The 12,286-nt window shown below is 38.2% G+C and overlaps 1 long non-coding RNA gene across 1 annotated transcript; it reads left to right on the top strand.

Annotated features, from left to right (window-relative positions):
* Positions 1 to 4,167: 4,167 nt before the first annotated feature.
* LOC113459092 (uncharacterized) lies at positions 4,168 to 8,291 on the top strand. The gene is made up of 4 exons (XR_003379959.2): positions 4,168 to 4,968; positions 6,224 to 6,307; positions 7,854 to 7,987; positions 8,074 to 8,291. It is a non-coding gene; the product is annotated as an uncharacterized LOC113459092 (long non-coding RNA).
* The last annotated feature ends 3,995 nt before the right edge of the window (positions 8,292 to 12,286 follow it).

Raw genomic sequence — 12,286 nt, 5'->3', positions numbered from 1 at the left:
ACTGCCTAAGTAAGTATTTAGTATTAACCAATATACATCTCCTTGTTGTCTGCTTTGCATCCGACTTTCCCAACTCTCATTTTTGTAATCACAGTGATACATGTATTCTGAATGTCACTTTTATAGTACCTAATCCAGTGTGGTATTAGCATAATCTCCTTTAATTTTATGTTAAATATTTTTTCTTCCCTACTTTTTAATATGAAAAAGACCCAATTAGATAAAAGTTGAAGAAATTCACATGTTCTTTTTAGTTTTCTCTCTGGGATACTGTCCTACCATGCAGCAGCAACTGCTGAAAAAAGAAGTGCTAGCAGGAAGGCAGCTTTTTTAGAGAAACCTGAATTTACTACACACAGTTGTGTCCATTGAAATGCTAAAAAGCCCAGCTTTTCAGCAGTCACTTCCCTGTCCATTGAAAATAGAGTTCCCTTCTCCTGTTATTTCATCCACAGATTCAGTATCTTACCTTTTTTCAAATTGAATTTTGTAAGCCACTTATCTGCCCGTGATTTTAGCTCAGCCAAATCCATGAGAATTTCATTGCTTCCCCATTGTGCGTTTGTTGACTCACCCGTTCCGTGCCATCAGCACATTTCATCGCTTTGCTGCGTTTCCCCCCACCTCGTGTTGATAAAGGAAACAAAATCAATACCAATATTCAAGTACTCCACAAGTCAGCTTCTTCCACTTGGGCCTGCCTCTAGTCAATAAGCACATTCTGGCTCTCTTGTGCTCGCTGGTTTTTATGCTCCCAAGCACCTCATCTCTTATGTCTCACACATTAAAGTGAGTACAGGGCAGTAATTTGCAGCAATCATGAGAAGCTGGATGCTGCCTAGAGTCAGGTCTCCAAAAGGCTGAATAAAAGGTTGTGGCAGCCCTTTAAAAAGCAGAGAAATTTAGAAGGGTTATCCCTAGAGTTTACCTGTAAAGAACAGAAGAGCATACCTGTTCCCTGTTTGTTTATTCCTGTCTCTATATTACGAGGCTCTTCTGTATAGCCTATATATATACACGTACAAATATATATATATGATAGGGCATGATGATATTGGCTATTTTTGAGTATGATGCCTTAATTTTAATATCAATTTTCATGGTTACATGATGATATTCTGTCAAGATCTAGCTCAAGATACTCTATACCAAGAAGGCAGGTTCCTGACATTCATGCGAGAATGGCAACTTTTAACTTCAGCTAAGTGATAGACTTGTGGTTAGTCCTTGCATTGATCACTGAAGAAATAAGGCAAACAACATCAAACTGCTGCTTTTGCTTTCTACAGAGCAGACCCAGCCTATTTTTCAAAATATTTAAATTTAGTACAGAAATACATGTCTTACAAATCATAAAATGTTACGTTGCAGCAATGTAATAATGTTTTACCTGGCATTTAATATGAAGCCTACTTAATTCAGGCTCCAGCTCAAAAAGGAATTCTCAGTGAATGAATCTATGAGAAAAGAGCTTGTGAAAGAAGGAGAAAGATTTATGTATGCTTTTCTTTTTGCTGAAATGAATGAAAATATCTGGCATGAATGAATATGTTCTAGGAATTTCATTTTGAGCAAGGACTGGATGCTGACATGACAGTTTCCTTTAAGGAGGGTGCTTGGTCTTATTGTACCAGTCATTTTACAAAAAAAGGAAAAAAAAATAGTGTGGCAGAGTCTACCCTTAGAAATAGAGAGTTTCAGTAAAAAAGAAGGGAAAGTCTGGAAGCCAGGGGAAGGAAGCATCAAGATGTGACATAAGCTGATTACAGTCACACTGTAAAGCAGTTTTATTTATGTCCCTTGAAATACAATATTTTAAGACAGCCTTCAGAAAAGGCTGAGAGATCCATATCTTCATGAAGCCTATCCTATTATATCCAGTTGCAAGTACAAATCAAACAGAATTTCAACAATGCCCTTTGAACTCCACAATAAATTCTAGACACAAAAGAGATGCTATCTTTTAATTTTCACAATATGGATGTTCTCTTCCCATCTATAACAAGCTGATGTACTTTTTTCTGATAGCAACAAGCCTGTCTATTGGAAATAATGCCTAAAACAACTTCTAGTGTAAAATACACCAGATGAGGTGCTGGTTTTCATGTTGCAAGCATTATGGGCTGAATTTATTTGCCTCTAATAAAAGAAGAAAGCAAAGAAACCCTGTACTTATGCTTCACCAGAAGCAGTTCTCTGTCTAAAACTCTCTTATTTTTGACATTTATCTGATCCAGTTTGAATGTATTATTACTATAGGGTGAGCTGTTATTCTTTGTCATTATTTCAGGACTGTCTTCAAGGTCTCTGGACAAGATAAGAAACAGGGAAACAGCAAAAAGCTCAGTCTAGCCTTGTGTAAGCGTGTGCACTTTCACAGTTCCTATTCTTATGGCTGTTGTTCTCCCCCTCAACTGCACAGCTTAATTGTATTTGTTAGCAAAAAAGAAAAATTGTTTTTTAAAGGTGCATTTGGGTTTTTTCTCAGGACAAGCCTCTTGGCTGTGCTCACTGGCAGAAACACCTCCTGCATTTTGCATCACATTTGGACTGGGAGATCCATCCAGTCAGGCATCTGATTCAGTATTCTGTGCTCTGTTTCCTAACACTTGATTGAAGTGTTGGATTCTCTCTCTTCATAAACCCATCATTCACAACTGCTGTGCTCTTCCATCCAGGAATCATCAGTGTCAGCATTGATAGGGGCAAGAAAGACTGACAGTACCCTCACTGAAAGCACTTCTTGGCTTTGCAAACCTAACTGTACTCAGTGTATTTCAGTGAAAATGAATCTAATTTCCCTGATAAACCTGTTTTGAGGTGCTGTATTTAGTCAGGAAATACGATGAAAAATAATTCGGATAATCTCATAATTGCATAATGTATCATGTTTAACAGATATTTAACCAAAGTTTAGCTACCATTATAAGTTTCTGTGCCATTTTCTACCGTTATAATTTAATAGTCACTAATGGTAGTGACAATTAAGTCATTACTACTGCCAAAATGGGCAACCACAGAGCACCTAACCAGCTAGCTAAAGGAAATAAGCACAAACTAACTTACTACTTTGTATATCTTAAGCTATTTCAGTCCAGTAGGATTTCACAAAGGAAGCAATCACAAACTATGCTGCACTATAAAAAATATCCTGGCTGCCTTTTTAACTAGCAGTCCTCAAACAGGTCTTGGTTTTGAAATTTTCAGAGTCAGTAGACAGATGATGGCTGTTAAAAGCTCCACACTGCTCTTTAATCAGAAGCTAAATCCATAAGTGATGGAGACCAAGGGCACCACAAGTCACTCCTGAGTGTTTTTGTGACACAGCAGTAATGAACCCTCCATTTTGAGGTTCATTAGTGACACAGTTGAATTAGTTGCTGGCTGTACCTTAAAATAATTCCTTTTGTTCCAGATGCACTCAGCCAGGTCGTGTCAGCTGCTTTGGGATTGTATTGACTTAGCTGCTCCCAGTGGGGGACACTCCTCCAGTTTTCATAGCAGCTGACCTGTCTCATACACTGAATGGAGTTCTGTGGCTTTTTGGTCAGAGAAAATTAAATCAGTCAGATTAAAGGTGGACTCTTACTAGTAACGTGTTCTGTGGGTGCCTTCACAATATAAAACGTGAAGAAAATAAAATTTTATTTACTTGAAGGAGTAAAAAACCCAAAAATCTTACCCTGTATAGCACATTGTTTCTTTCTCTCAGTGACAGGCAACATCATAAAGGCAGCTGCCAAGGACATAACATGTCCTTTAAAATGTAAATTGTTTAGGAATGAAACACCTTTCTACAAAGATAGTCACTTCTTCAAAGAAGCTTCTTTGAAACAAAGCTGTGCAGATACTGTACATCATTTCAGGGGAGCTTATAAGTGAGCCTTTAAAGCTTGCTCCCATGATTTCCATAGAATTCATGGTAGATCATATTCCAGGATATGATCTGCTTTTTGTGCTGATTACTAAAAATTGGTTAAAAAAAATTAATAGGTACAGTGAATCTGAGTGGAGTTCCTACCTCCCCCAACATCAGAATGGAGATATTTTGACTTACAACCTCTCCTTCAGAAAATTGGCTGGTGCAGATTCTCTCTAGATGGCAGTGGAGCTCTGTCAATAACAATTGTGCTTCCTTCCCCCACTCTCTTTCCCTTTCTTCTGGAGACTCATTTTCAGCTGTATTGCTCTATGATTTAACAGGGCTTTGATGCTGTGAGATGTTGGCGGGCACAAATCAGACTTTCTTTTCTAAAAGGATAATATACTGCTTTTTCAAAGTCAATTAACACTTAGGGCAAATGAAATGGGGAGAGCTAAAGGTCAATTACTAAAGGATGGCCACAAAAATTTTTCTGGTTTACACAGCATTCATCCAGGGATTGCAGATCAGCGGGGAAAGAAAGGAAAAAGTAATTAGCTCATTTGATTTCTTGATGGTTACCAACAAGATAGTTAAATACAGATTATCTCTTTTATTATTACCAAGTGTGGCTGGTGCTAATAATCATTCTCACCAGCTCCAGACCATGGTTTTTTTCCAAGGCATTGCACCTCCATCACAGTAGCTGCGAGGTTGTTGTGGCAATTTGTGCAGCAGGCAAAGGTTAGCAGAGAGAACAGCTTCAATACTTCAGGTTTGGAGTGGAGTTAGTGAGCTTTGTGTGTAAAAGAAATACTGTAGCTGGCCAGTCCAGCTATGAAACAAAGAAGGGCATTAAAGGAAGGGAGACTGAGTGCCTTTTCCACTGTCATTCATCATCCTGTTTAAAACAAGCAGGTGAGTTACAACTTGGCCTTTGGAGGTCTGTGGTGCACTTTCATTGGCTAACCACCAGCTTAGTTTTCATGTCATGACTGTGATGTTGTTTAACAGGTGAACCACTGTGGATTTAAAGATTTCATCAGACAGGGCTCCAGCTGCTTAGATTTATCTGTCTTCGTGTTGCTCACCCGAGTCACTCTGGCGTAAGTGATGCAACTGAGTAGTGTCAACCACAAACATCTAAATCATTTTGAGATGTATGCCTTGTTTAAAACAGGGAGGTTTGTGTCAAGAGAACATGCAGCTTAAAGGATCCCTCCATAAAAGTAACAAATTTAAAGCACCATTCATAACAAAGTGAGGTAGCAGATTGCTCTCTTGTCAGCTTAATGGTGACTACACATGAAAATGGCCAGCCTTGAATCTGTGCTCCCTGCTTGCCTTTTGTGTGGCAAACAGCTTTCCAGGCAAGACTCACACTTAAGATTGCAGTCAAAGTTCATTTCTATCTTTTTTAGAATAACTCTGCTGAGTTTAATAACCTTTTCCTTTGTGAATAAGGAGTTTCTGTTTGCAGTTACATGAAAAGAAAGAAAGGCCAGCGTTACAGGCAGCAGGAGATTATTTCAGGCCTGACTATTCAGAGGGCTTTGCAAGACCATGAGGGCCAGGCAAAGCACATAATGAGCAAATTCTTTTGAGGGTAAATGATTATTTGGGATTCTGAATGGGCCTTTAACTTGTGTGGGAAAATACACGGTGTGTTGCACTTGACTTGCATGCAGGTTAGTGACTTACAGCAGTGCTCATTTCAGTGTCTGAGACAGCAGGAGAAGTCATACAAAGTGCTGCACCTAGAAGTCATGCTCTCTTGTTTTCTGGTGTGTCAGAGAGGCAAACCTCTCCTCAGCAGTGAAGTGTAGTGCACTGTCTGCCTGCCCTCCCCACCAAGCTGGATCCTTTTGCTTCCAAAGCTCAGCAGCTCTGCTCTCCAGCTGCAGAGATTTGCTTAATTTCCCTCCCTGAGTTTACCAAGGGAGGATCAAATGGGGATCTCTCTTCTTCCTACAGCTACAAACTCTACCCCACTTGAAGGACATACATAAAGCTTTGTCATGGCAGTGGCTGCTGTTTTGTTGATGCCTGAGCTAACTGGAGAGCAGAGTTCTGCACTTTGGTTTGCCTTGCACAGCCCAGCTCAAAGCCAGACAGTTTCCTGGCAAGCATGCATCCTGCTGCCTGGGTGCAGTGTTTTCCCTGGACAGACCTGCTGCTGGAAAGCTGGCAGGTGGGAGCTGTATCTGTGGAACTGCAGGGCTGCTTTGGCAATGTGTCTGCACATAGCAGACACCTGGACAAATTTCTGGGCAGGTTTCACAGCACGTGTAATCTAAATGCTTCTGTGGTACCTCTTACTCTGAGTTCATGTTTCTCTTGTCATATCTACTTATCTTGCAGGAGGTTTATTTGGGGCAGACAACATGATATTTTTGGACTGCTGAGCGCCCAGGAAAGCAGGGCAGGTTCACTGAGCACATTCAGGTCAGTTGTGCTGTGTCTGCAACTGATCTGCAAATGCAACAGAACACAGCATAGGGGGCACACATTGTGGAGAAATCACATTTGTCTTATTGTCCTGGAAAAAAGCCAGCTTTGCTGAGATGGCCTCAGGGTTGTCACTCTAACAGGGTTGTCACTGCAATGACCCTAGAACAATTTTGGGGAGCAGCTTTCCATGTGTGAACCATGTTAATGCAGTATCTGTTCTATTGTGGGGAGCAAGAAATTCCAGATATACTTACAGGGAAGTACTTTTTCCCACAGTTGGTGGAATCGTGAGGCTGACTCCCCTTCCTCCCTTTTATGAACTTAGTTCTGTTCTCCATTGAACAAGGCATCATCTATCCTGAACTCTTAAAGGAAAAGGGAATTTGGATGCAACTTTTGTATTTGCAGCTTTGAATTGGTAAGCATATGAGAACAGCTGCTCTTTACTTCAGCAAAACCAGGAAACACAGAGACGAGCAATAATAAAAACAAACTAACAACAACAACAACAAAACACCCACAAAAAAAACCCAAACCCCCCCCCCCCCCCCCAAAACCCTGTGTATCAAAACTAGTCCCTAAAGCTTTGTCTAAAATGTCTTTCCATCTGAGCCAGCATCCATTGAAATAAATGATAGTTCCTTTTCTCTATTGTAGACAGAAACAGCTTCAGGCAAAATTGGCAAGGTATGCTAGGCCACAGCTTCCCAGTGTGTAATGTTTTAGGGAACTCACTCTCCCACCCAGCACACTGAGGGGGAAATCCACTGTTTTACATAGAGAAATAGATAAACTACAAACTTTTAAATTATTGCTATTGATGTATGGCAAGGATTAAAGCATGAAATCTTTATGAGCTGAGGCCATGATTCACTTCAGGCAATCTACCTTAACAGATGCGTAAAACCCAGGGTGGTTTATGGCCATGACCATTTGTGATGCTTCATGGTCCTTTTCCTGACCCACTCAGATCAGAATCTTTCTGAAAATGTGCATTTTATTCTGGAATCCAAAGAGTCACGTAAATGTAGAAAAATTATTTATGATTAAAAAAAAAAAGAAGTCTGCAACAAGTCAGTAAGTAATGGATTTGTACTCCTTGTCTCCTTGATCCCTGGAAACAGGGAAGTAGCCCTGAGCTATGAATGTGTGTTCATGGGATGTTTCTTATATTTCAGTATTTACAGTGGACTGCAAGGAAAATGAGTTTAAAATAACAAAATTAATATTTCATTTCCCTTAATTTGATGGGGGGGGGGGGGGGTTGAGTTTGACAAGGCTCACTAATTAATTTGCCCTTCCAGTTGGAAAATATTTCTTCCATTTCTATTCAGGCTGTGAAAGAAACAGCATTTTTGTTCCTTGGAATATGCTCCCTGGTGTGTCTTGCCTCTTATAAACAGAATTATTGGAAAAGGATACCGATGGATTATTGGAAATTATTGTTTGTGCGTTTTGGTGGATTTTGGGCTACTGTGGTAAGGTCAAAGGGAATTTGAGAAAGCACAGAGGACTTAGATTCTTTGTTTTTGCCATTTAGAAGGATCCTGAAGGGTGATTCTTCAGGAAGCTGTACCTACAGGAGACTGAAGCAGTTCAGCTTTGAGGATGGAGGTGGAGAACATCAGGGACTGAAGGTGTTTATGGAAAATGTGTTAATGGAAAAGGCTTTTGGTTAGTTTAGAATAGTTTCTTTTCCTTAGATACACCTAAAAGACAGAAAGGACAGACTTCTTTTTTCCCCTATTGTTGTTTTGCAGACAAACCTGAAAAAGGGAAGAAATTTCAGTGGGGATTTTTATGAAAATATTTTGTCATTTTCACATGATGCAATCACCAGCAGACTGTTCTTTTCTGTAATGAATGTGAATGTAAAGGGGAACTGAAGACCCTCATCTGCTATGAAGTAAGATTTGAATAAAACCTGAGCTTCATCTTTCATTCAAGTCAGCCAAATAAATGGTTTTAATCCTTGTGGAAAAAAACTCTTGATGTATTTTTATGTCCTGTAGCCAAGAAAACATATAAAACTACTGAAATTTGGAGCTGTTCGTTAATTACTCATAAAATTGAGTTCACTTTGAGTCACGTATTGAATGATGCCGGATTTATCTTATGTAATTCATATAGAGTTTATGTCACATTTCCTATGGAATGAGTATCAATCAAGGGAGTTAACCACACCTTCCTTGTCAAGCAGATACAAGTTAGTTTCAGAGGGTGAAATATTGTACTCTCACACTGTTGAGGAAGAGATCAGTAACCTTCTTTCTTGACAAACTTTAGAAAATCTGTGAGAGAATTCATTTGTGTTACTCTTAGCTGAGTGTTACATATTCCATCATGTGTTTGAAAACATTTTTTTTAAAGGGAGGAGCTTTTTTCTTCCTTTAAAAAATAATACCATAAAAATGATATGCAGGAGAATATAGATTGTGTCAGAGTCCTTTCAGATTCACAATATCAATATTTTCTTCTGCTACAATGGTTTAATTTAGAGAATTCCTCTTTTGGTAAAGGATTTGTATCTCTTTAATGAAACTGAAGAGCATGAAATGTGGTTTCCCTTCTTTTAAATGAGGCCAATTTTAGAGAAATAAAATGAGACATGAATAAATGGTTGAAGTCACAGTGCATGAAATTAAGAGAGCCCTTGACTATATTGGCAACAAGTTTTCTCTCAAGTGTTTTGATGACCACAGAGCTAAGTGGCTGTGGGCTAATTGTGAAGAGGTTTTTTTTTTTGTTTTGTTTTGCTTTGGTTGCTATGCCTTTGACAGATCTGTTGGCTTCAAGTTGTTTTGCAGATTCAATGGTCCTGATCCCACTGTTTTTTCATCCCTGATCCCAGGTGTTTTGAGGCAGGTGGAGCCTCCTGGCTCCAGCCAGGTTTTCTGTGTATAGAAGCATGTATAGAAGCTTTTTCATTTAAATATCCCTCCTTAACAGATGCATTACTAAAATTTCAATTTTTTTACTAATTTATATAGAGTAATCAGAAAAAAAAGACAAATATTACTAAAATACCTGTCCTACCACAGCTCCCAAGCTCATCTTTGCTTCTTTATTTTTTTACCCCCTGCACAAGGAGGTATATCATGTTCCAAAAGTTTTCCTTTCAGAATTATCTCCCAAGAAGATCTCTGCTTTTTCTGAAGTAAATCCCAGACCACCCTCAATGTCCTCCAGCAAATTTGACACTCTTTCAAGTCTTCTGGAGATTCGAGAATGACAGAATTCTGCAGGAAAAGAAGAGAGAGAAATGAAAAGGATTTTTAATAAAAAGAGGCCTTTAAAAAGTGGGTGAATCAGATGAATAAAGTTCAAATAAATTCAATGGGGTAAAAAGTGAGAAAGGAAAATTAAACAGTCTAATAATTGAAAACAAAGAGGCAGTAAATTTAAAAATTCTACCTTTTTTGGACTATTTTGGATATATTTTTTAAAATGGAAAAGAAGGCCTGATTTTCTGCCACAAAAAAAGGGGAAAAAAAGCCAAGGGAAGCTTTAATGAATAGAACACTAATTTTGAATGAGTACTCATCAGAACACAAGAGAATTCTAGCATTTTTGCAACACAGAACATTTCTGCTTTAAAGAATGTGAACAGGTGTCAGATTTTTCTGAATTGTGACATTTCCTCATTCATTTTAGGCTGGGTGTGTTTCCGAGCTCTGTTTCAGAAAAGTAAAAGAAAAGTTTCATATTCTAGATCACAGCACGTGTGTGATTTAGGAATCCATTGTTTTTAGCTTTATATTAACAATATAATGCTGCTGTTGAACTTCACTTACAGACCTCAGTGGCATTGCAGTGCTGTGCTGGTTTGGGATGTAAATCACAATTTCCCTGAAAGCAAAGAGAACACACTGATTTAACCAAGCAAAGATCTGGCCTCACATGCGCACAACCATACCCATTTAAATCAAAATTCATTGTCCCTTATGGAATTCTGGTGGTTTTAGAGATACATCTCCAGCCATGGTTACATTTTTCTCCGTGTTCAGCACAAAAAATTCTTCAAAACTAAATTGGTCATAAACCTGTTCTATATTGTTTTAGTGGAGAGGGTGGGAAAAGTCTAACTTTTCTTGGTGATGGTGGAGTGGGAATCTGTGAGGTGTGTAAAGAGTGTGGCAGAGAAGAATATAATTTGTTCCTCTAGCTTAAAGATCTATCAGTGTTAGCCTGACTGTAATGTGGAAACTAAAAGGCAAATCAGAAATCCCAGTCTTGGAAATTAAGCATCACTTCATGTAAGAGAAAAATGATGGTAGATCAGGAATACTGACGCATAAGAATGGAAATAATTGTGATTTCCGTGAGAGGATTGCTAGTTTGCAGGATTTAAATTGCATGCAAAACTGGATTTTACATCTCTAATTGAAGATGTGTTGCCTTAGAGGCTTGACTTGACATTGACAAACTTCACCAGAATACAAAGACAGCAAAATGGGCTTTTGTTTGCCTTGGAAGTGATTAACAAACTCATGCTGTGATGTTGCTTGTGTTCCTAGGAATGCCAGTGGGATGATAAGGTTACTTCTACAGCAGATTAAAGGTGCCAGTTACACAGTGGTGGTAAGAGGTATTGAACACAAACAGGCCATGCAGAAAGACTCTGATTTCCCAGAGAAAAACCTCTTATTTTCTAAGATTATAACAAGTACAAAGGAGGATTTGGGAGTGATGATATTCATGAGGTTTTCTTTTTAATGAATAAAATTCATTCTAGGGAAGACATAAGATGTCTGATTGATTTCATTATTTAAAACATTTTGCTCATTAGATTAGCAGTTTTGCATGCATTTAGTAGAGCTTCATCCTGTACAGGCATAATTTGGGAATCATATAATTTTTTGAGACCATATAACAATGTTTATTACTCATATTTACTAAAATACAGTATCTATTAGTGATTAATGCAACTAATTTCCTACTTTTTCTTTTTTTAAAGGACCCTGTATATTTTCCTTTCTCAAATTTGTACATATAGCTGGGCTTTTATTTGAGGAGCAGAATAGATTGCTTCTACATCTCGCAGGATCACTTATATTTTTTTCAAAGAAATCATTGCTAGGTAATAAAAGATTATATAATTCTAGGGAATGAACACTTTGTCAATAAAAGTTAAGGCATGATATAAGAAGATAAAAAAGATAGTGTGAACTCTAAAGACAGGGTGCTGTTAGGCCTGGGATATTGTCCTTTAGATATGGATAAGCCAATGCTGAGTTGTCTTTCCTGAAGCTGGTTTTGAAGAGAGTCAAATTTTTTGTCTTTGCCTTTAGATCCACATGAAAGAATACCCTACTTATTTTTAATACTTTATTATATATTTGTTTTTATTGCAGAACTATCATTTGGTATGATTTTGCTACTGCTTTATATATAAATATAAATATATATATAAATTACAGAAGCTTTTCCAAGAGAGGTGAATGCTCATGTTAAGAGAAGCATAGTCTCTCCTAGCCTGGGGGCTGGAGATGCAAGAATTCCTTTCTGTTCTAGGTCACACACTCAGTTTTTTTTTTTTGTGTGAGAAAAGCAGGAGATCAGCCAGAAATTGCAAGGTAACCCAGGTTTTCCAGTGGCAGTTTTGAGAAGTGAACAACAATAATGTGTTTTAGAGACCATGGGATGATAACAGTTTAGAGGGTTTTCTAGAGGATTTTTTGTAATAAAAATAATAATAATAATAAAACAATTTTTTTTCCTGACTGTAATCCTGAGATTTATATTAAAAGTTTCATCACCTTGTCTTTTCCCTCTTTTGGACAAGGGAGAGAAATATGTGCAGATAGAGCAGACCTGCAACAAAAAGTAATGCATGGCTGGTTGCTCAGCACATGAATTTTCTTCTGATTGTAGCCAAGGGTGAATGAGGGGGTTATTTGTGCCCTGCTTGAAGTAAATTTGCATTTATGAAGTGGCAGAAACAGATATTTCTCAGGTGACTGTTCATTTGTG

The sequence above is a fragment of the Zonotrichia albicollis genome, chromosome 5 (assembly GCF_047830755.1).
Source record: "Zonotrichia albicollis isolate bZonAlb1 chromosome 5, bZonAlb1.hap1, whole genome shotgun sequence".
NCBI classification, from domain to species: domain Eukaryota; kingdom Metazoa; phylum Chordata; class Aves; order Passeriformes; family Passerellidae; genus Zonotrichia; species Zonotrichia albicollis.
Note: the sequence above shows the minus strand (reverse complement) of the source record. Positions and strands in the feature narration are given on the sequence as shown.